This window comes from Anopheles arabiensis, chromosome 3 (genome assembly GCF_016920715.1).
Source record: "Anopheles arabiensis isolate DONGOLA chromosome 3, AaraD3, whole genome shotgun sequence".
Lineage (NCBI taxonomy): Eukaryota > Metazoa > Arthropoda > Insecta > Diptera > Culicidae > Anopheles > Anopheles arabiensis.
In genome coordinates, this window is record NC_053518.1 from 38,012,541 (window position 1) to 38,034,272 (window position 21,732).

Here is a 21,732-nt window from a genome sequence, read left to right on the forward strand (position 1 = left end):
GTGCTGTCTGCTGGTTTGAATGATGGATTTGCATGTTGGGTGCAAATGATTGAGTTTTGAGCTCGTAACCGGTAATGGAACGCTTTTTTTGTTTTTTCCTTGCGACCCTCACAAATGAAGGCTACTGAAGCATGAGTGTGTGCTCGTACTATTATAACCTATGCGTTCGTTTGTGCTGAAGAAAGGTTGTGTAATACGCTTGGAAGTTACTTCACTGGTTTTTAGCAAAAACTATGGCGTCAGGGCGTTCTTGACGTATAAAAGCTCAATGCTTATTTTGATGTTGGTTTTTTTAAATATTATTTCTCATGCACCGCTCTCGTCCGCCAACTCGCACGACTTAACAACATGCTCGTCATGGGTTCAAGCCCAATAAGGACCGAAAAAACCATACGTAAGACTGACACTATCCTGCTATGCGCAATCTAAAAATTATGTTTAATTCGGCATATTAGCGGTACAGGCAAGACTTCATCGATCAATGCACCAAAAAATTTTTTTTATCGGGCTAATATGAATAACCTTGGAATTTGTTTATGAATAAAAACGTTTATCTTTAAATTTCATTTGTGACCTTTGATTATTTCAATCAAATATTAAATTCTGGTTATATTTTGTTTATGTTCTTATTTCATATTTTTGAAATTATTACAAACTTCTTGTTGACACCAGACAACAGGATTATTTGTTTCCCCTGTATTCGCACTCTAAACGTGAGATACTGAAGTATGTTTTAAGTAAGGTAATTTAATTCTTGGGGTTAAAACTCCAGTCATTTGGTTCGGGGATAATGGAAAGAATGGCTACAGATCGTAACCTTTGCCACGATCGTTAATATTCATGCGTTTAGGATTATACATTTCCTTAGATTACCCTAAAACGTAGATAAAGTAATTAATGAAATTTATGTAATTATGAAACATTGTTTTATTACAATGTTTTAAATCAAAATAATGTGATTTTTTTTATAAAGATAACTCGAAATTATAATAATAATTTTAATTACACTCGCAGAAGTATTGATAATAAGAAGTTTCCAGGATAATACTGCCATTAAGCAATGAATGTCGCGAGTTCTTTATGTTGCATGATAAATGTAGCTGTGTATCGCTTCTATTCATGCACTTAATCGGACTAATAGCGTTAATGACTTGCCACCATTCACCGATCATGACTCAAGCAAAGTGAACGGATGGTGAATTATGGTATTGACAGTGAATCGAGCATTTAAATAGGCGCGATAAACCGGATAGTTAAGAAGTAATTTGTGCTTCATCATTCGATCGATTAAGCTCGATTTAATCGGTTAAATGTTTCGTGAAGATTCCTATCCATCACCAACAGAGACAGTGTAGTGTGTTAACAGCGGTGTCACATGATTAGAATTTTTATAGCAATTTCTGATGCGTTAACCGTTGTATAAAAGATCAAATTTACATCTTAATCTCTACGGCCGCTGTACTATAGATATTTTATTCATTTTGTACGGGATGATATACTTTTTCATATTGAAACTTAAGTTACTTTTATTCAATTGAAAATTTCAAAAATGGTACAAAGGAACGGACATTAGTCTTATTTTTGTGTGTGAAGAAATAGGTATTGTAAAGCCTCGTTTTCTTTTTTTGGCAATGGGAGGCTTGATTGCTGTTTTATGTACAATTCATTGATAGTACCTTGTTCCATTAATTTTTCCGGTGATTGTTTTAAATTATTTCACAGTTGAAGTATACTTCAAGATTAACGGTCCTTACTGTGAGTATAGTCTATTTTTCTTTGTGCCAATCGTTGCTTAATGACTTAGAAAATGTCTTTGCATAGTGGCAACATTCACGGAATCAAAAAATACGGCATGAAACGTTCGCATAACTTGTACCGGTAAGCATCGAGAAATTAACAGCTCGTTTTGCAAATGGTCCAATTAATCTTGCCTTTGTGCAGTGAAATGCAGCGTACGCACGTTACACATTGTTGTGACTAACGAACCAGCTCAGCGCAGTACAATTAGGCACCACAGTGTGTCGTCTTTATGTCGCCTGCGCTTGCACTAACGCACTATAAATCAATCACGAGAACATTGTGCTTCGGGCGGCTTTTACCTAGTCGGAAGTGCTAATCAAGAAGGTAATGATAAGCATTCCAATACATCAGGCCCGCGGTGCCTGTTGTCATGGCTCTTAGCGTGCCCCGTTTGTTAAGGGGTCGTGCACATTGCACGTGCTGTGTGCGAAATTTCCCATTACACGAACATTAACTGGTGTTCGCACCGTGGTCATCCATCCCGGAGCCGGGTTGTCAATGTGCCGAACAAAAAGTCAAATGTTTGTTTACCGATGCGTAATTACATAATTGTCACCTTGCTGTTGCCCTCACTGCATCGCTGCAGTAGTATGCGCACCCATACATTCACTACTGAAGCATTTGCATGGATGCTTGCTGCCATTCATTGTGTCGGGTTAGATATTATCGGCAATGGGGATGTTTCACGAATGTATGGTTGCGTTATCATGCATGCGTGTGTGTGTGGGTGTGTGATGGCATGCACAGTGAACGGAGTGGGGTATGGAAAATGATGCTTTCTGCGGAAAATCACACCTATCACACGGTGCTTTGCCGCCGCTTCGAATGCACCGAGGTGGAAAGATGCAATCACAAATGAAAGTGCATCGGTGGGTTGTATAACAATTAAAATCACATTCGTGTACGGTTCAGTACATAGTGTTTACCTGTGAACAAGCTTCCAGGCTGGAAGATCAGGACCAACTAGAGCGGACGGCTAGTCTGGTGGGCGTGAGAGAGTTACAACAAGGAGCGGGCGCCGGTGGAGGTGTTTGAAAAATAGTTACGCATGGGACTGGATGTGCGTGTCCGGGGCTTTTGACATTAGTGATTCTATTTCATCGCGTGCTGTCTAGAACTGCTGTACTGTTGTCCACTTGTGCGTTATGTTATGCGTAGCGTAATTATGTATGAAGCGTTAACGAGTGCATGATTGATGTCAGGCGGCTGGCGACCGGAGGTTTGTCCAATAGCTGCGCACTGCGAGCATCCTCTTGGTGCAAAGTGTGTTATTTATTGAATGAATTATTAAATGGTTTATTGCGAATGTGTGGTACGGTCGTTGAACTTACATTCTTCTGAAACGGTTTTGTGTAGCATGAGTATGTCATTTGCCATTGCAGCAATAATGGTTCTGTTTGGTGTAAGAGGGAAATTAATATCAAGTGGAAGATTTGCTATAAGTTGATCGCAAAGAGACTGAAATGGCAAAAAAAGAAACTATGAATTACAGTTTTGAGTGAATGTTTCAATAATGAGTTTTTAGACAATTTGAAACAGAACAATTAAATAATTGTGCGTGGGCTATTAAAAATGGCTATTAGCTATTGCCCGACATGGGTTCAGACGCCTTACGGACAGTGCTCGCAATACGTAGGACTGGCTATCCTACTTTGAGTAATCGAAAAATCACTGAAGGAGTGACAAAATGATAGGGTGGATAACATGTTGAATAAACACGAAAATGAAATGTATTTTGAAATGATAAGATTCGAACAAGTTCTACAAGTATCATGCTATAAAAAAAGGTTTTTTTTTTGGAAAGGTTAGCAAAAAAGTATCTTAATTTCCATACTTTCAGGCGTTAAGCAAGGCTGGATGAGATAAGTTAGGCTGGAGGCTGGAGATTTATGCTTGCCAGACAATTTATCATAAAAAGCCTCTTTAGTTGCGGTTTAATGAAATTATAAATTATGTCATTATGCGCCAATAACCCACTAGTCTTATATAAAATGATTTGTATAAATTATACAAAATTATACATAAATTTTTATAAATAATAAAGCGGATAGATACAAAAATATGTATATCAATAAAAGTAGAGGTTGTTTTCTATACATTAATAACAGTATTTTTTGTCTCTGCGCAAAACTGATCACAAAATATTTTAATGAAAACAACTGCAGCAGTGTTGCGCAAAAGCTGAACTTCTGCTGGGTAAATAGTTCTAGGTTAAATAGTGACAGTCGCCCGCCATGGGAGGCTAACCAAGGTCACGTGCGTTGATCCGATGTGAAGGATAGCTCTATCACGACCATATATGACTGTCGCTTGGTCCGGCAATTCGCAAATCGCAAAAAAGCATAGATATGTGTCTGACCCCCTCCGTCGGCGCATGCAACCAGCACCAAAACGCAATCGAAGTGCAAAGTGACATGAAAAGAAAAACGTGTACTGCAAAACTGGTGCGTGCTGCTCGGAACGGGTTAGTGCTGGCTTGCATCAATAACCCGCAGGCCGCCGTGCGATGCGTTTGCTCCATGGTGGCGCATGGCTGTGCGTTATGCGGCTTAATCTTGTTAGCGCGTACTAACATTTACTTTACGCTTCAGTATGTACGCGCTGCTCGGAAGCCATCGAGTATATTTGACCGTTTGCCATCGTTGATTCGTTGTGTTCTATCCACGGCATCTTGCGGAGGACCTGCCGGTCTTTTGCGCCGTGGACGTCGCACGGTTGCAGCGGCAGTTTCGGTTGCAGTTGTCCCGCACTGATCGTGCGATGCCGGACCGGTCGGTGGCCCTGATTGACGAAGGTGCGGCATATTCCTTTGCATCGACTGCAGTCGTCTGCGTGCCCTTATTTAGTGATAGTTTGTTAGATGGCTGGGGCTGTGTTTGTCGATGCACTCACACATACACACACACTCGCACATAGCTGCTGGTGACCGTTTTCCGAACGCAACGCAAAGGGCATTTGTGTTAATCTAATCGGATTATTTAAGCTTGCTGGATGGATGTGGATGTGTGCGATTGGTTCTGCTTATTTCCAGAGCAAACGTTGCACACCATCCAACACGATGCTCTCCGGTATGCAAATGAACCTGCTGAGTGAAAATTGTGTTACGAATAAAATGAACGTTTAAACCGACGTGTTTGCGAATTGATTGACTGCAAAGATCTGATTGACTGTGCAGGACAGGAGGATTGACGGGGAGGCCGACGGTTTTTTTTAACGTCGCAAATGTGAAGAAATAATCATACCACATGCAAGCATTGCGTGTAAGAGTAAATCCTTCACCTTCTAACAGAGATGCCATTTTCGCACATTCGCCGTGCAACAATTTGTGGTGGGCAAATTGCCAAGGGACAACCCAAATTGTTTGAATTTATCTCTGTCAACATGTGCAGGAGCGCGCAAAAGAGTTTACCTCCTTAACGCCTGGTACATTTAAACTTCTTCTTAATAATCGGCTCTTTTGGCGCTGGCTGTTAAATGTGTTTGCTTGCATGCTGGCTGGACACTGCCGACACACAATGTTTGTATTGCGGCTGCCAAACGTATTTTCACAAAAAAAAGAAAAAAAAAACATCCAAACACAAACACCATATGTACCGTAGGGGAGCTGTCAGGCGTTTTGCACGCATTTACAGATTCCAAGTTCACACATTGCGGGAATAATTTGTCAACCGTTAGCTACTAGGGGGCGTCTGCTTTCTATGTGTTTGCCCTGTCTGCGCGATACGTCGCATAAAAAAGGCATTAATCATAATCAAAAAAAGGAAGGAGACTAATTTCGTTGGCTGCGCTTTTGTCAGGTTATTTTACCTTGGGTGCTTTTTTTGGTGTAAAATGCGGATAAAGTAGGGGAAATTTAAATGAGGGAATAAATTGATTGGAAAAATGGATGGGTGCTTGGGGTGTGTACCTGTTAGAGCTACTCCGTACCGTGTCACATCGAGTATGTTTTACAATGTTTTGATTCACGGTTTTGTTAGGGTGTGAAATGAATGAAATGTATTCATTCGTGACCGCGTTTGCTTCGCCATTTCATTTCCATATTAATTTACAAAGAAGCATTTTGGTAAAGAGAGTAAGTTAAATGCTTATTTATACGTGTGTTCAAAACTTATCTTTTATTTTTAATTTTTAATTTTAATCACAACAGTTTATGTTTTCTTATCTATTATTATTCATAACTTCACTATAGTACTCATTTTCAGTTTTGTTGTAAAATGAATAAGTTTATTATTATTAATCACATTGTTTATGTAAAACAAATATCGTTTTTTTCCTTTGTTCTTTTATGCTCATTCTCCATTTGGTGACATTTACCTTTCGCCTTTCGAATTAACGAACGAAAAAGAAATGACATTTCAGCTGAACCAACATCACCCGGACGGTCGTGATATGAAAAATTAACCTCAAAACTTAACCCTGTCTCCTGTTAGCACACAGACGACGGGTGCACACATTGCACGGAAACTCTGTACTAGCTAGCAGAAAGAAAAACTTTCGCTGATGAATATGTTAGTTGGAAAAGTCACTCCTTTCGCCAATTGGACGACAGCCGGACCGAGCCGAGACCGGCCTGACGGTGACTTCCTTGCCAGTGGGAGATCATCAGAGCACGGGAACTATTCTTTACTGATTACGCAAATACCGGTAGGCAAATATTGTACGCACGGCAGGAATATGAACTTACGAATAAAGATGTTTATCGTGCTGTGCACGAAGGCAGCCAGAAGGACAGCGTTTTACTTCCGATTTTGGGCTTTCCAGGTCGACCGAAGGTTTGCTATCGTTTGAGGGAGACAATTCTTTGTTGTTGTTTCCTGTGCAGTTGTTACATTGACGGGGGCGGGACGGTTTCGTGAGCTATTTCGGGGCCAGGTCGGTTGAGCAGGCCAATCTGATGTCTGGTCAAATTAGATTGTTAGACGTTTTATCTACAGCGTTATTGTGTTTGGCGTTTGCCGCAAGGTTTGATTGGTCGGTCGGCGTTGGTTTTCGTGGCTTTTGGTAGAGTTTGTTGCTGTCCTACAACCGGTGGAAAAAAGTGTGTGTTGGCTTTATCTTATCGCGCATCAGCTATTTCCCACCAATGGTAACGTGCGATTTGCTTGAGGTGTAGATAGGTTAATTGGGACGAAGAAGTTATGGCTTCCAGTAAGCAGGAAGTTTTGTTGTACGACGTGAAGTGATATTCAAAGTGAATATTTGCTTTAATTAGTAATTGGCTTATGAATATTCGTTTTAAATGTATCAATACGTTTCATACATTACATTGTATTAATTATATTTTTTACTTTATTCATTTTGTAATTATGTTTTAACATATCCCCTTTTTTGGTTTAAGAAATTACACATTTCATAAGAATAAAAAACTAGTGAGTGTTTTTGTGTGTCCAAATTAATTACAAATTGTATGAACGTACCATGCTGGAACCAGAACATGATTTCCTCGAGTAAAATAGATTATCAATGAAATGAAAACATATGTCCCTCCTTTTGGCGCTTCATGCTCATGAAGGGAAATGCGAATATAATTAAGCAAAATTGCTTCCTTGCACCTTATCAACAGCCGTCTGTGAGATGAGAGCGGTGTGTGTTGGTGAAATCCCTTCCATGTTCATAAATTAACTGCGCATCCCGTATGGTTCAGTGCGATAGCGACAAACGAGGAACGTTTCCCGTTCGCCCGTGCCGTAGTCGCTGTTTAAACTGAGTTACCGAATTCTTGTACGACGCTTTGACTACTAAAAGCAGATCGCTTCTGCCAAAGCCAATTATTTCCAGCACGCCCTGGAACGTGTTTCCGAAATTGAGCACGGTTATTTTGCTCTTCCGGCGGTTTTGTATGCACTTTAACCCGGCGCGAGCTGGGAAAGCTAATGAATTTCAACGAAGGTGTTAGAATGTTTGAAAGACATCCGTACTAAGTGTTGGTTTGCGGGGTGCATTCAAAGAACTTCAGGGTTTGGAATGTATTGATGTATTAAGCATTCATGAGGATCTAATAGTTGTAGTACATTGTTCTAAATGTAGATGCTTTAACTACATAGTTTTCTATTATATATTTACTGCCTCCAAATACATTTAAATGATATTGTTTTTTTTTTCTTATTTCAGGTAAGTGCAAACATACTCGCCTTTAAAAGTCTTCTCAGAAATGCTACCATAGAGAACGTACTCAAAAAATGCCAGTACAAGGCACTGCACTCGTTCAACCGGTAAGTGAAAATTACAGCTCAATCAGTCTACTTCCATTATCTTCAGACATCAGAGCACGGTGTGTATGTGTGCGTTTTTTCTTTAAATCTAAACACACAGTACCGACCGTCGTCGCTGTGTAGGTTAACACATTCTCAACCTGTCCCGTATCATTTAGAACCAGTGTACGAACGATTTCTATTTGCTTGCAATCCACTTTTACCCACAATTTCCAATCGGTTTCAGTTCGAAATGGAACGAAAAGTCGTCGGTACATTTGCTGTGCGAATTGCTTCGGGTTTTCTTTCCCTTTCCGTTTGTCAATGATCTTGTTGTGGGTGTGGGGGCGGCTTATGGGTAAACCAGAATGCACTAAATTCCAGCCAGGGACTTGAGTGTGATGTTATGAAGTTGACTTGCTTGTGGGTGGCAATATTGGGTGGTAAGCTCTGGGGTTTCCCCGTTTGCGATTGCACGTTGCTTTGTTGTTGCCGTGTGTCTATGCGCGATCATTTCAACCGATAGACGTCCACAAACATACAACTTTAATTAAACATAGTGAATCGCTTCAAACCAATATGCTTTAAGCAATCTTTAAGACAGAATGGAACGGTGGCATTGGAAAAGCGTATTTTTTGTTTTCATTATTTTTGGCAGTAGTTTTAGAGATGATTTTCAACTCATATTATTGTATGAGTTTAACTTTTTGTTCCCACTGTTTGGAGGTCCTGCCCGAGGATATGTACGTACGGAATGCAACAAGAGAAGCAAAAAAAAAAACTTTCTGAATGCTTTTCTCAACCGTCACTAAGCTTGGTCTAAAGTTTTTGGCTCTGGTAAAACGAATAAAATGCTGTTGTGGCCGCACCGCCCATAACTAAACCGTACTCCAGCAATGCGTTTGACCCATTCGAGCTTGGGCTTGTCCATCGTACTCCTCGTTGGGCTGAAGAAAGCTTGTGTGTGTGTGTGTGTGTGTGTGTGTGTGAAATTTCATGCACAACTCAACCCTGTTCTCTTCCCCTTTCATTCTTCCCTCGACTTCTCTCGTTCACCTTGATCTCATTTGGTTTCGCTCGTAAGTCCCTCGAATATTAAATATTTTAATAAACATTCCTGTAATTAAGCCAACTCTACTTCCTAGCGGGTAGTGTTCCCCACTTGCATTGCATTCACGGTGTCTCTGTCGCTAAATGCGTTGTGGTGTGTAGCCGAGCTTTTTCGGTCGAGCATGTTGTGTGTGTGTGTGGGTACTCCCCCCGGTGCGATGAAAATAGTCTAGCTGCTCTAGGTGGGCTCGGGCGTTTATGAATGCTATCGTCTGGCGAGATTTGCGTTCATTCTCTTCATTCACCGTTTGGATGACATCGGCTTAACCACTAAGGCAATGAAGGCTAAGGATAAAACATGGGACACTGCAGCGAAAGGACGATAAAAGATACGGATAGGCTATCAGCCAAGTGGGCCTATCTATGGGTGGTTTTTTGTTGCGCTTCCTCGCTCTCTGAGAGTCGCAGACATATTGCATACACGTATGCAAACATTTGAAGATAGTCGGTGGAGAAAAAAAATACTGCAGGAAGAAATATTGTGCCCTTCACACTAGAGCACAGTATAATGGAGGAAAAAAATAATAAACCCCTCCGAGTCTCATAGGGCCCGGTACATTTCATCGCTTTCATAACACTCCGTCGTGTTTGTAGTGCAGCGGGGCCATGGTAGGGAGGGCGGCTAAGAATTAGTTCGTGCTTGAGTTTTCCAGAAGGACTTTTAGGCTATAAAAATGTCTACTCGTTTTTCTGCCCTTCTTCTGATGGCTTAATTAAAACTGCTCATGTGAATAAGTACCGAAAACCGTTTGTACATTCCGTGAGTTTGGATGTGTTGGAACAGTCTTTTTTTGGTTTGTGTAGTTTCGTCATCATCAAACTGTTTGGTAAGTTTTCCTTTTTTACCAGTGATGCATTTTGTTTGGATTATTCTTTAGATTTTTAATTTAAATGAATGCAACTACATTGTAAAAAGTTTAAATTATTTTTTTGATAAATTTGTCTTGTAATATTTTTTAAATGTTCTTGACGGTTTCAAAAACGTTACATCAACTATACTTCTTTTGCAAATGTAACGGAGACCTTCAACATGCCCTAAGTAAGGATACTATCAATACACTTTGAAGTCCTAGCATATGCCACGAAAGGTATGTCGCAAAATCGGTTGCAAATTTTCCTCCCTATGTCTCCATTGTAAAATAGCAAATTATCGGTATTCTTACCAAACCCATGCATTAGATTGGCATATGCAACACGATTGATGTTGTTTTTATTGCCAAAACGGGTGTGTCTATGTGGCTTCTCTTGCCATCCAGGATGCTTCGCACAGCTTACAGCAAGAACGTGTAGCAACGATGATAAAATGCCTTCATAAAAATTCATTAAAAATTTAAATTTCATACAACGATGCTCTTGAATCGTTGGTTAGTGTGTACAGTAGTTTTTTTTTGTATCGTCCCTTGCTGCTGTCTGCCTTTGAGTTGGGGTTTTCCCCTAGCGTATACTACACGCCCATGAGTGTTGTTTTATTGGCTGAAAGTATGCTCAGATAGGAGGCACCAAACACTAAAGGTTTACCACAAGTTTGTTCTATCTTGGTCAAACGTAGAACCAAAGGGGTCAACATAAACACACACACACACATAGGGTGCAACTAAGGAGAGATATATTGCTAGCGTTGCATCGTTTTTGCGTCCACCGATATTTGGTTTGCACCGTTACAGTATTGTCATAGGAAAACGCTCGCATTACCTTCCTAACCTGAAGCAGCACAGCTCGGTGAAAGAGTCCTTTGGTTTTTGGGAAGGGTGAAACAAAAACTACACTTTACTACCCCATTTTACGTTGAGATGAAACGTTTTTCAACACACTATTTGCGCGCTCGAACTGGTAGCAAAATTGGACAAATGTAAAGAGTACAACAGCAGCTTGGTAGTGGTGTTTTTTTCCTCTATCCTTTGCCCTTATTGCTGGTGGTAGTGCACCTCGATGCGGAGATGAAAAAATTAACTGATGAAAGAAAGATTTGCTCACAGGTAGCGAACCGCAAGAACCGTAAATGAAACCGTTTTCCCTTTTTATCTACATGGTTCGGCACCATGCCTATGTGTCGAGAGTGAACACACATCCAGAGAGAGAGAGGGTGCCTGTGCTGTGGCCGGATGCAATGATATTGGGGCGCAATCCTTGTTTTGGGCAAGTGTTCCTGTTGGCAGGTTCGGCACGTTGAAAGCTGAAACTCCACACATTTAATAAACTCATAACTGCAGTGTGCGCCATTGGGGTTTTTTTTCGGAGAGGTTTTTGCCGTTGTTGTGTATACCAATGGATGGTCGCATGGTTTTGAGGTAACAGTGCAGAAATTGCTGCAGTTGTGGTTTTAGTACATCGGTTTACATTTGCTGTGGCAGAAGATAGGCTGCATAGGGAAATGTGTTTTTTGTTCTTACTGAGGGACTGGCTGTTTTGTTGTCATGCTTATCCATTGAGTCACGTTGTGTAGTTTCTGCGAATAGCACAGTTTGTGTTTGCAGGTAAGTGAATAACAGCTTATTGGTATTATGGCAGTAATATTAGTTTTTTTGAGAAAGAATAAAAGAGAGCCTCTGAAAAGCTTACAAGTGGTCAGTGTAATCACTCTTCACAAAATTCTGCATCCTTTGCAGACTGTATAATAGCCCTCACTAACAAGTTGCCCCTAAAAATCCCCCCGGGACGGGGGACCCAACCGTAAGACACCCGGTGGTGTTAATCCGAAAAGATTGTACAAAATTGCTCCACTCTCCAATGGTGTGCTAGACATCGTCATAAAAGTAGTCCATCTTCTGAATGATGTTTTTTTTTTGTTCCACGAACACTTTGCTCCACACCAAACCCCAGGCGAGCTAATGCTATTAGAAACCTTCAATTAGAGCTGTTCCGAGAAGTGGTTTACGAAATACTGCAACGCATCGTCTACAGTTGCAGCTGACAGTGCGAACTGAGTTATAGCATTTTAAGCTTATTCAATTCCATAGATTTTCTCGACGAACACACAAAACGTTCCCGGATTGTGTGCGTTTGTATGGCTCAGCTGCTGTCCCAGAGACTGTACCGTTTGCCAGTAAAGTAGAAAGACAAATTCACTCGACGTGTGCAGCACGTTTCGTCGCACACGGATAGATGGTGCTAAGTATTGTCAAAGCATCTTCCTTCCGACGCACAAAGCGTTCTAGTTGACCGAATGAATTCGAATGAAGCTGTGACTTTGCTTCGTTCTCGTCTGCCACCAGACAGGCTAGGGAGCGATGGAGGGATGTTTCTGCTAGGAATAAAATAAAAGAACCGTATGTGCACTATCGGAGTTGCCCTAGCCAGCGTAGGATCCTGTACGCTATGCCGAACTGCTGACCGAATCGCTGGTCAGCAGAGTAGCAACAATTGGACAGTTCTTACGAGGGATCCACTTTCCTAATTCTAGCATCTTTTGCTCGACTTTTTGCGCTTTCTCTCTCTCTCTCTCTCTCTCTCTCTCTCTCTCTCTATTTCTTTCCTTCGTAGTAGCCCCGTTTGAGGCGACGAAATGATAACTACGTACTCGCTATCGGGGCCGTAACTTTTGTCCGGGTTGCCTAAGTAAGTGCGAGCAAATGCATACAACCGCCCTTTACCCGGCACATTAAATTGATGGGCGCAGCCGATGGGAGAAAAATGAGATGAAAAAGAGCTTTTACTTGTTCGAGCACTTATGATTACCTTCGCACCCGAAGAAGACCGGGTCCGGACAAGTTTGATATGCTCTCGAAGTGCCTAGGTGTATGGATGTGTGGGAAATGGTTCGAACGTGAGTGGAGTAAAGTAACCTGGACACCCGATAAAGCAGAAACGACAGTGGCAATCATCGTAAGAAGGCAGGATATGTTGGCACCATATCTTTAAAGCACAAGTAGTCCGGAGGCTAGGGTGGACGTGGCAGGCAGAGACGCAGAGCATAAACATGTCGGTTGGGGGTGGGCCCTTTTATCCATTGCACCGGTTCCGTGCTCATCCCAGTGCAGGCCGGTCTTTGTTATCCTTTGATTCCTTATTCTTGGCCTGCCCGGGCTTGGCTTCGTTTGTCAGGGTCAGAGAGTGTTGTGTGTAGTGTGCACTTCGTTGTCCGGCGTGTTATGTTACGTCGTCGTTTGCGTTGCGGTGGGGGACTGTCCGGCAGGGGGTAGTTGAATCGTTTCGTCGTTTGCTGCTGACATTAGAGAACTTCTTGGCGAGATGAAATTGAATGGTTTCGTTTATGCTAGCACGTGGGTGTATGTGTGTGTGTGTGTGAGCTGGGCTCCCCCTTTCCGTACCGTTTGCTAACAATCTAACACGGTCAGCATGATGGAGGAGGCCGGACGAACTGTAGGGCGTCAACGATGACGTCGACCTTTTGGCATCAGCTAGGGGTTAGGGAGACAGAGCGTGCGAAGGGAGTTAGTATTACTTCCTTCCTACGTATTACCAACACGTCCACGTCGTACTGCGGCGCTAAGGCTCGGAGTATCGTAAAAATTGCTCGACTGCTACTACTGCCACTACGGTTAGAATGTGCAAGCAGGCCCTCCTCCCCGTACATTGGCTTCCATTTCCTGTGGCAGCCGGATCGAAGTAGTAGTAGCCGGAAAAGCGGACTGATTGACTTTTAACCCGGAAGGAAAAATACTCCACGCCTGTGTATCGAATGACTTGTGATACCGCAGCAGAAAAGGGTTGCAGCCGCTCACACTCGCACGTCTCAGCCGCTCGGCAGCTGCTGCATAAATAGTGTGTTGAGCTTACCGATCACCACGCATTAAAACTTACACGTACCGAGCCAGCTGTGCGGGTGGCATTTTGATGGTATTGCCACGATAAATTGTGTACCGAAGAAGGACGTGTCCGTTTCAATGGCCGGCCATTCTGTAAATAGTTGATTGATAGTTTTCGGCTTCAATATTGAGTGGTTGGGACAGTTAAAATCAACTCGATTGAGGTTTTTCGGTAGTGACCGAACATTTACTGTTCTTTGCGATTGGGTGATTTGTTTCGGCAATCTGGGGAGGGGGAGGGGGGCTACATAGAGGGTGACAAATGATGAATGATTGCTATTGTTTTGCGATGATCGATTTTTATAGTTTTGATTCGGGTATGGGGTTTTAGTGAATATCACTATTCAACAGGTGTGATTGAAAGCTGAAGCACGAAAGTGTTTTTTTGGGTGTGTCGAGAATTGCTTCATTTTGTACCCAGTGGAAAATACAATTTTGCTTTACCATTGTAAAAGTAAATAACACATCTGAATAAACAAACATTGAATTTGAATTAAAACCGTTTGCTATGAGTGCTTCTCTTTGTTTGTGATCAGCAGTGGTGGCAAGATTGCTCGAAGCACACCAACATATTTGCATTCGATTTTCATGGTGCAATAAATCGAAGCAGTGAATTAAGTTGTTGTCATGAAAATTTAAGACGTATGCTAAAAATAGCAATCATACAAGACGAACCGTCGTTGCAAGGTATCGACACATCAAACCGTGGGCGCCTCCATCGGTACTAAAATGACGTTTATGTCACCGGATTGAACCAAGCTCTTAACGGTGTGTCGGCCAATAGCTTTTCAAAAGGGTTACAAAGGATTCAAGCTTCTATGGACACTTTTTTATTGCAAATGGTTTCGTTTTTATTTGTCAAGTTGAAGCACTTTTGGATCACAAGGTTTTAATTGCCGATTTGTTTGAGTTTAAATACTTCAGAGTTGTTTTAATGCAACTTTTGTTTGATATTATTTGGTAGTAGTTACCATTGTTTGACTCACACGTAATACTTTGCTTTATTATTGCAAATATTTGCTGTATTATGTTGTCTGTAGAACAAAGCTCCTCCAAATCTCTTCTCCTATACGCTGTTCCATAAACAAAATCTGAAATGTTTGGAAATCACTAAACCTTGGTGTGCTGTCTCACTAAACGCCTAAGATCGCAGCTAGACGACACGGAAGGATTAAAGGTCATCTGTTCACATGGAAGCTTTGCTTGTTTAGGTCCCATTAAGGCAAGGGAGATGAAATGTGTTTGTTGACTGAGTTACCTTTTCCACGTCGGTTGACATCCTTTCTACCTTTACTTTGATAACTTTGTGGGAAGATTACGTAGCTGCTCGTAGAACGGTATGTGTGGTAATAGGACCGAAGTTTTTACCCAAAGTGTATCGCTTTTCGAAGGCTGTTGATCTACTAGACATGTGCGGTTGCGGTTATCGTTTGCCATTCTTGAACTTTGTAGGCTCGACTAGATGTGATCCCTATTCTTACGCAATATTGCATTAGTGTTTACATAAGATGACCCAAAATGGTATGTTTTAACGTAAGTTAAAGAATTATCTTAAAGCTGCTTGAACAAGTTATTGGTTATGTAACAATAACTCATTTTATTATTTTTTTTCATTTTACTTATGTTAATTGATTTTTGTTTATGTTATTTTGTGTGTTATATCGTATTTTAAGCAAAATGATAATAAATAATAAATAATAAATGTACGTTGTACGTTGTACGTTGACTATCCAACAATTCAATTTTTGTTTAATGTGATTGTAGAGTATGATAGTCTTCTTTTTGGTGTAACGTCCTATCTTGACATTCTGGCTGTCTATATAGGCTTTCGAGGCTTATTCAGTAACACGCAGTCAGTAATTTCTACGAATGAACGATCTATTCTAAATTTGAACCCACGATGGACATGATGTTAAATCGAGTCTGCCCCTTACAATTATGGATTTTTTTTTTTTGAACAACAATGAATTGAAAAACACTATGACAGGAAAGGTATTGTTAAAAACATGTTTTCAAGGGGTACTCATTGATGTTGCTCACTTCCTTGTCTTTAATTGGAAATGAACTTTATATGTTGGGATTGGACTATATGGCACTCTTGAAAATTCCTATTGGATTTATCCAGCAGGGGTGGTATAGAGTAAAAAACCCTGACATAAAACTCTTATCCCGTAACAAAGAGTCCGTAAAGTGTCCCACAACTACGAAAACTCCTGAAAACCCTGTATTATGTATAAAAAAAAAACTTGAAGAACCACCAATATGATTATGGAACATTTTGAAAAATGCAAATATCCTTTCTATAATTTTTTTTGTTTCGTATGCATTTATACAACAACACAACACATATAAAATAAAACAAAATACAAAAAAAAATTGAAACGATTTTGAATAACAACTACTTTTATTAGCAATTCATGTTTAGGAAGGAGTTCATTTGTATCAATAAAACAGTTGCACGGCGCTGAGTTTCCCTAATGATTGACAAATGAAAGTACGCATGAGATAATAAAGCAACAAGACAAATGAAGTTTCCTGCTTTCCTTTCTTGCTCGCTGGCCTGGTTTAACTTATCTTGAAAAAAAACCCTGGTATGATTACTTTTGTGTACAGTCGTGCATGCGAACGCTTACCTCCTGTTTGATGTTCGTGCGATTGCATGCTCATTTATTGCCGCAGTTTCGAGTCCTTCCGTGTCCTTCCGAAATCCTTTAACACGACAGTTCTGTGCCGCACTTCCGCAAACTCCGTTAGGGTAGATGGGCGGTTTGAAGGGGTGAGGGGGTGGGGAAGGAGGTTCCTTTCCCCTTACTCACTGGTGCCACACCGACCGATGGGACGCGTAGGTTCCATTCCAGCCACGGGAGTGTACCGCCCGGGAATCGATCGCACCACCACCACCGTTTGCGCTGTGTGCGGAAATGTGTTGCCTTTTTCTTTGCGTCGTTCTCAGCTTTATTATTTTTTTGTTGGCTCATTGCGCTCCTGCTCCTCCATTTCAAGCATTCTAATGGTTGAATACTGCTCCTTAGACTGCAACCGTTACGGTTGCAGGCGAGCCCCTGTGAGCTTCATTCTTTCGCGCCAAAGGCACGGTAAACCATTCCTTCCGGTGTCACTGGCCCGCAGTCGCTAGTGCAGCCGGCCCGATGCCTCGGTGGGTTGTGCGCGGACAATGGACTAGCCAAACAGCATATGCTGCTGGAATTACCATATCCTCACCACATCGCACCCTCTCCTCCGTATCGCTCACGGTTGCCCGCACGACTGTCTGAATTGTCTGGATTTACAATACACATCCCATGCTCTGGCAGAAGGTACCGATGCGGTCGAAAATAGCGATGATGGTTGCGGCGACGGAGCAGGACAGGGAGAAAGAGGGCGATGAAAAACTATCAGCAACGTTAGACTGCTCGGGCTCGGGCTGGATTTCCTTCTCTTGTTTTTTTTTTTGTGCGACATGGTACCGAGCAGTATCCTTTTGCTGGTGGTGTGCGAGTCGCGTCGAAGGACACTGCAAGGTGAGTCATGTGGTTGGTTCGGCGAGAGCTGGAGAGACAGAGAACGAGCGTGCGCGCCCGTTGGTTACGGTTGGCAACCGTGCCGACACCCAAACACACTCGATACCCGACCAGGATCTGGACGAGCGTTGCGGAAAAGGGGGAAACCAAGGGCAGGGAAAAGAGCGACAGATAAGGAAGGTGGGGGTGGGTGGTTGGGTGTTTGTATTTTGTTCGGTAGCATAGAAAAACCGTACACACTGTGTGCAGCAGAAAGCAAAAATCGAAAGAGCAAACGATTGTGTGTACACGGCAGCAGAAGACGCAAAAAGAAAAACCGCGCTAGAGATAGAAAAAGAGAGATAGCTCACTGGACGTAGCAGCGGGGCGAGGGAGCGGTGCCGATCCACTAGGACAACAAACGCACATGTGGTTTGCGGATTTGCGCGATAGCTCGGCGGCGGGGGCGGTATGAAAAGTGGAAAAATCATAATGGTTTGATAAAAATAGATCGTCATTCAGTTACTCGCCCCGAGCGGGGGGCACCGAACAACAACACAATCGTGCGTGCGTGCGCGCCCCGAACACGGCCTCGGGAAATGGACGATACGAGCGAGAGAGAAAAAGAGAGAGCGAGCTAGTGAGAGCATCCAGCAAAAGGGGAGCATGAGTGCCCTTTAGTCACTCACGGTGAAGAGGGGGTTCGTTCTGAGAAATGCTTCGTGTGTGTGTGTGTGTGTTTCGCTTTATGCTGTAGGAGTTGGGGGGATGATTTGGGGGGTGGTTTGCGATCTCGTTTGGAGCATGGCTTGAGCGAGCCGGTTGTTTGTTTCCGTTTCCAATCGGTAGATCAAGATATACGCACACACGCGATTTGCATTCGCGGCTTCAACCGGAAGATGGCAGCAAGGTGGGTATCAGTAGAGGGTGGGACGGGTGTTATTTTACATGTGGTAAATCTCACCGCTGCCTAACCTAACGATCGGTTTAATATTTTTGCCCCATTGGCCGGGAGTCAATTTATCGGTGTTTGTTTACGGGGGTTGAATCGACTAGCTGATTGCATCATTGGTGTGTGTATGTGTTTTGGTAAGATAAATAAACCACGATCCGATCAGTTCACGGTGCGATGCTATATCAAAACTTGCGATCGTATTTGTTGTGCTAATAGTTGGGGTGAGATAATAGTGTATGAAAAGACGCTTTAGACACTTGGCTGCTCGATTAAGCTCTATTTCGTCGACGTTTAGATCCAGCTCTAACGACGTGTGGATGCGTTTAGTTTATTAATGGACTGATAATGGTGGTGAGGGTATTTTTTGCAAATATACTGCTCTTTAATTGACGTACTTAAGAGGACAGACGGTTCTACGAAAACTGTATTCTGCTTACTGGGTTTTCCATATGTTCTCATTATTTTGGGACACTTTATCGACGCTTTCTAATTAGAAATGAACCTTATTCGGAATAAGAATCTCATTAACCCTTTTTGGTTGGTCACATCCAGAGATTTAAATGTAACTATTGGATATGATAGTTTATAATAGTATTGGATATAATAGTAGCAGAAGGTTTCGTAGAGTTATATTCCTGTTTTCATGGATGAAGATTAATATAGTTGAATTTTTACCAGAATAGTATATTGCAAAAACTTCAAGAAAAGTTTATATATTTGGCAATTTTAATTATTGTTGTTCAACAAATAGTAATCCATATAAGGCTAGACTACATAAAATCTATTAGATATTTGAATTTATAATTTATTATTAAACGTTTGGTCGCTGTTTGCTAGAAAGCTAGGTAAGCTAGAAGCTTATCGTAGTGTATATAATATCTTGTGAATCAATCTATTATGGACATAATTGTATAACACAATGAGTGGAAGGTGGCCATATGAGAATTCATTTTGTATGGCCTTGAAGCACACGATGCGTCTATTAGTAGATCACTGGGTCGATCCAGTCTGCAAGTCTGTACTGTTTACTTTATTTTACTATATTTTAAATTGACCATATCCATCCTCTCACAAAAACAAATACCTTCGGTGTGTTGGATGAGAACTTTACTGCGTCGCCAATTATTGATCCATAATTACATGTACACTGCTGTAGTGGACCATTGCATTCGGGACTGCAACCGCTTTCAAAACATTGTAAAGATCAATCGAACAATTCAATCTGAAATATTGAACAAAGCTCGAAAGGTTGTAATATTACATCTCAACATCATCATCATCATCGCCAGATCGCTTTCCTCCGTCCAATACAGAGCGCGCACTACTCAGCAAATTACCCACTTAAGTGTAGGGTAATTCAAAATAAAGAGCGAAAACCCTCGAAACATTTACATCATTTTCATAGGTTTCCGTACGGGGGTGGCCTGCACGATTACACCAAGACGGGGGCTGCCATAACCTTGGCTGTGGAGGGCGAAGCGATCGATGCCGCACGTTGCCGATCATCATACCGGTCAGAAATTGCCACCTTTCGGGGTGCGTGCAAGTGCAAGATTTGTTCGTCAAACTTGTAAACAAAATGCTGGCAACAATCGCTCGCCGTTTCGTCTTGTCTTTGATTTTGTTTCACCGGTAGTGGAGGTGTTGGGGTTGCTCTGTCAACAAGAAAAGAGCCCGCTGATGAGGGTTTGGTGTGCATTATGGCCGGAAGGTGTTTGTAGCTGCCTCCGCATAAAAATACCCACAAACAAACTTATGCATGCTGACAGACGTTTGCTTTCCTCGAGCATAAATTGTATGCTTCGCTGTAGCCACATGTTCAACGCTCGGTCTCTCTATCTCTCCGTCTTGTTGGAGCCTTCTTTGGCTCCAGCATGAAAAGCCGCTCTCGCGAGCATCGCATTTGGCAGCTTCTCCTTTAGCCGACGCCGTGACCGATCGTGATCGCGCGAAGGGGTGGTAGGCCAGCATCAACGCCAGTATCGCTCTCCGGTGTCCGCTTCGGGTATGCTCTTGCTCTCCGTGAGTGGCGTGCGCGATTGCCCCAACCGAACCGAACCCGCGGGGTTCGGTCGGCGAGCGCCACAAACAGCCGAATGTGCCGCGTGCCGGCGCGATGGTGGCGCGCGTATCTAGTTTCGTTGTCGGGCGTCGTCGGGCTCTCGGGGTTTTGCACTTTGTTTAGGTTATATTACGCTGGCGCCGATCGGGAAATTCAGTCAGTTATTCGCGGTACGTTGCTTGTAATGGTGGCCATCCGCCGTCTGTTTGTCCATTCGTCCTCGTCGTCACTGTCGTCCTCGTCGTCGTCGTCATCATCGTCATCGTCAGCAGCATCATCGTCCTCTCGCTGTGGTTGTTGTTAGAGCACGTTGACGCTGAAAGGCGCCAGCCTCACTTGTGTGGCATTTGTTGAGCAGTGTATGTAAATTTTTGTGTTACGGGAAAATCATCGTGTGTTTTAGTCCAGGCCGTGTTGTTTTGTGCTGTTAAATCTTATTGTGGTTTCCAAACAGACAAATACACTTCGTGATGTGAATTTTCATAACCTGTGTGTGGATACTAATCCATCAGAAGTGGAACATGCCTACTGCGTTACTCTGTGTTAATTGTTGTGTGATAGTTTAAAATTACTCTCCCTGACTCTAAACGACACTGAGCTGAATTGTATGTTGAAAATCAAAACGGAATTGGAAAATAGTATTGCTTAAATTTTCTCACTGTTTTGCGGATGCATCTGCTTAGTGGTGCCGAATAACGAAGCTAGTTGGAATAACGAGAAAGAAAATAAAAACGATTATAGCATAATCATTTCGAACAACATTCCGACTGCCAGGCCGATTCAAGTGTTACATGTAACACGGTGTAAAGCGTCTGTCGGAATAAGCACTCCCGAATCCATCCGCAAGTAAAGCAGTAACGAAACAAAATCAAGTTACACAACTTTATTGTGGATGTTAGATATTTGTATGCGTCTCTCGTTGCGTTTGTGTGTGTGTCTGTTTGAAGATGTGTTTCGTTTATGCAATAGGAAAAAGGGAACTAGAAAATCTAAAAAGAAAAACTTCAGTCGCGAAGCATATTTTTTGCTGTTTCTTTTTTTTCTGTGCCGAGCCCAAAAGTTTATCCTGACAAGCGCCGTGCGGGCGCATGAGTGGCGCAACACGAGTTCTTTGTGGATTGGCGAAAAAGTAAGATTGAGAAATTAAAAGTGAAATAGACCGACGCGTGCAGCATTGGCGATGAAGATTGTGGCCTGAAGAATGAAAGAAAGTGGGTAACAGCTTTTGTTGTTGTTGTTGTTGTTGTTGCTCCGCGTTTCCCCCTCTCTCGCTCTCGTTCTTTATCAGTGTCTGTGGGTGCAGTGAAGTGAAAGTGTGAAGAATTTAGCACCAAAGCAGCGCAAAGCA

General features: G+C 42.3%; 1 protein-coding gene across 5 annotated transcripts in view; it reads left to right on the plus strand.

Annotated features, from left to right (window-relative positions):
* Positions 1 to 21,732, plus strand: part of LOC120903927 (RNA pseudouridylate synthase domain-containing protein 2-like) — a 186,642-nt gene that overhangs the window by 20,260 nt on the left and 144,650 nt on the right. The window contains exon 1 of one of the 5 annotated variants that reach the window (XM_040313600.1): positions 20,482 to 20,554. The exons of 1 other annotated variant lie outside the window; for it this stretch is intronic. The gene's annotated coding sequence lies outside the window, so the exon portion shown is untranslated. Of the gene's footprint in view, positions 1 to 20,481; positions 20,744 to 21,732 lie in introns of those variants that run through there. 3 more of the 5 variants (XM_040313601.1, XM_040313599.1, XM_040313602.1) reach the window with 3 other exon arrangements.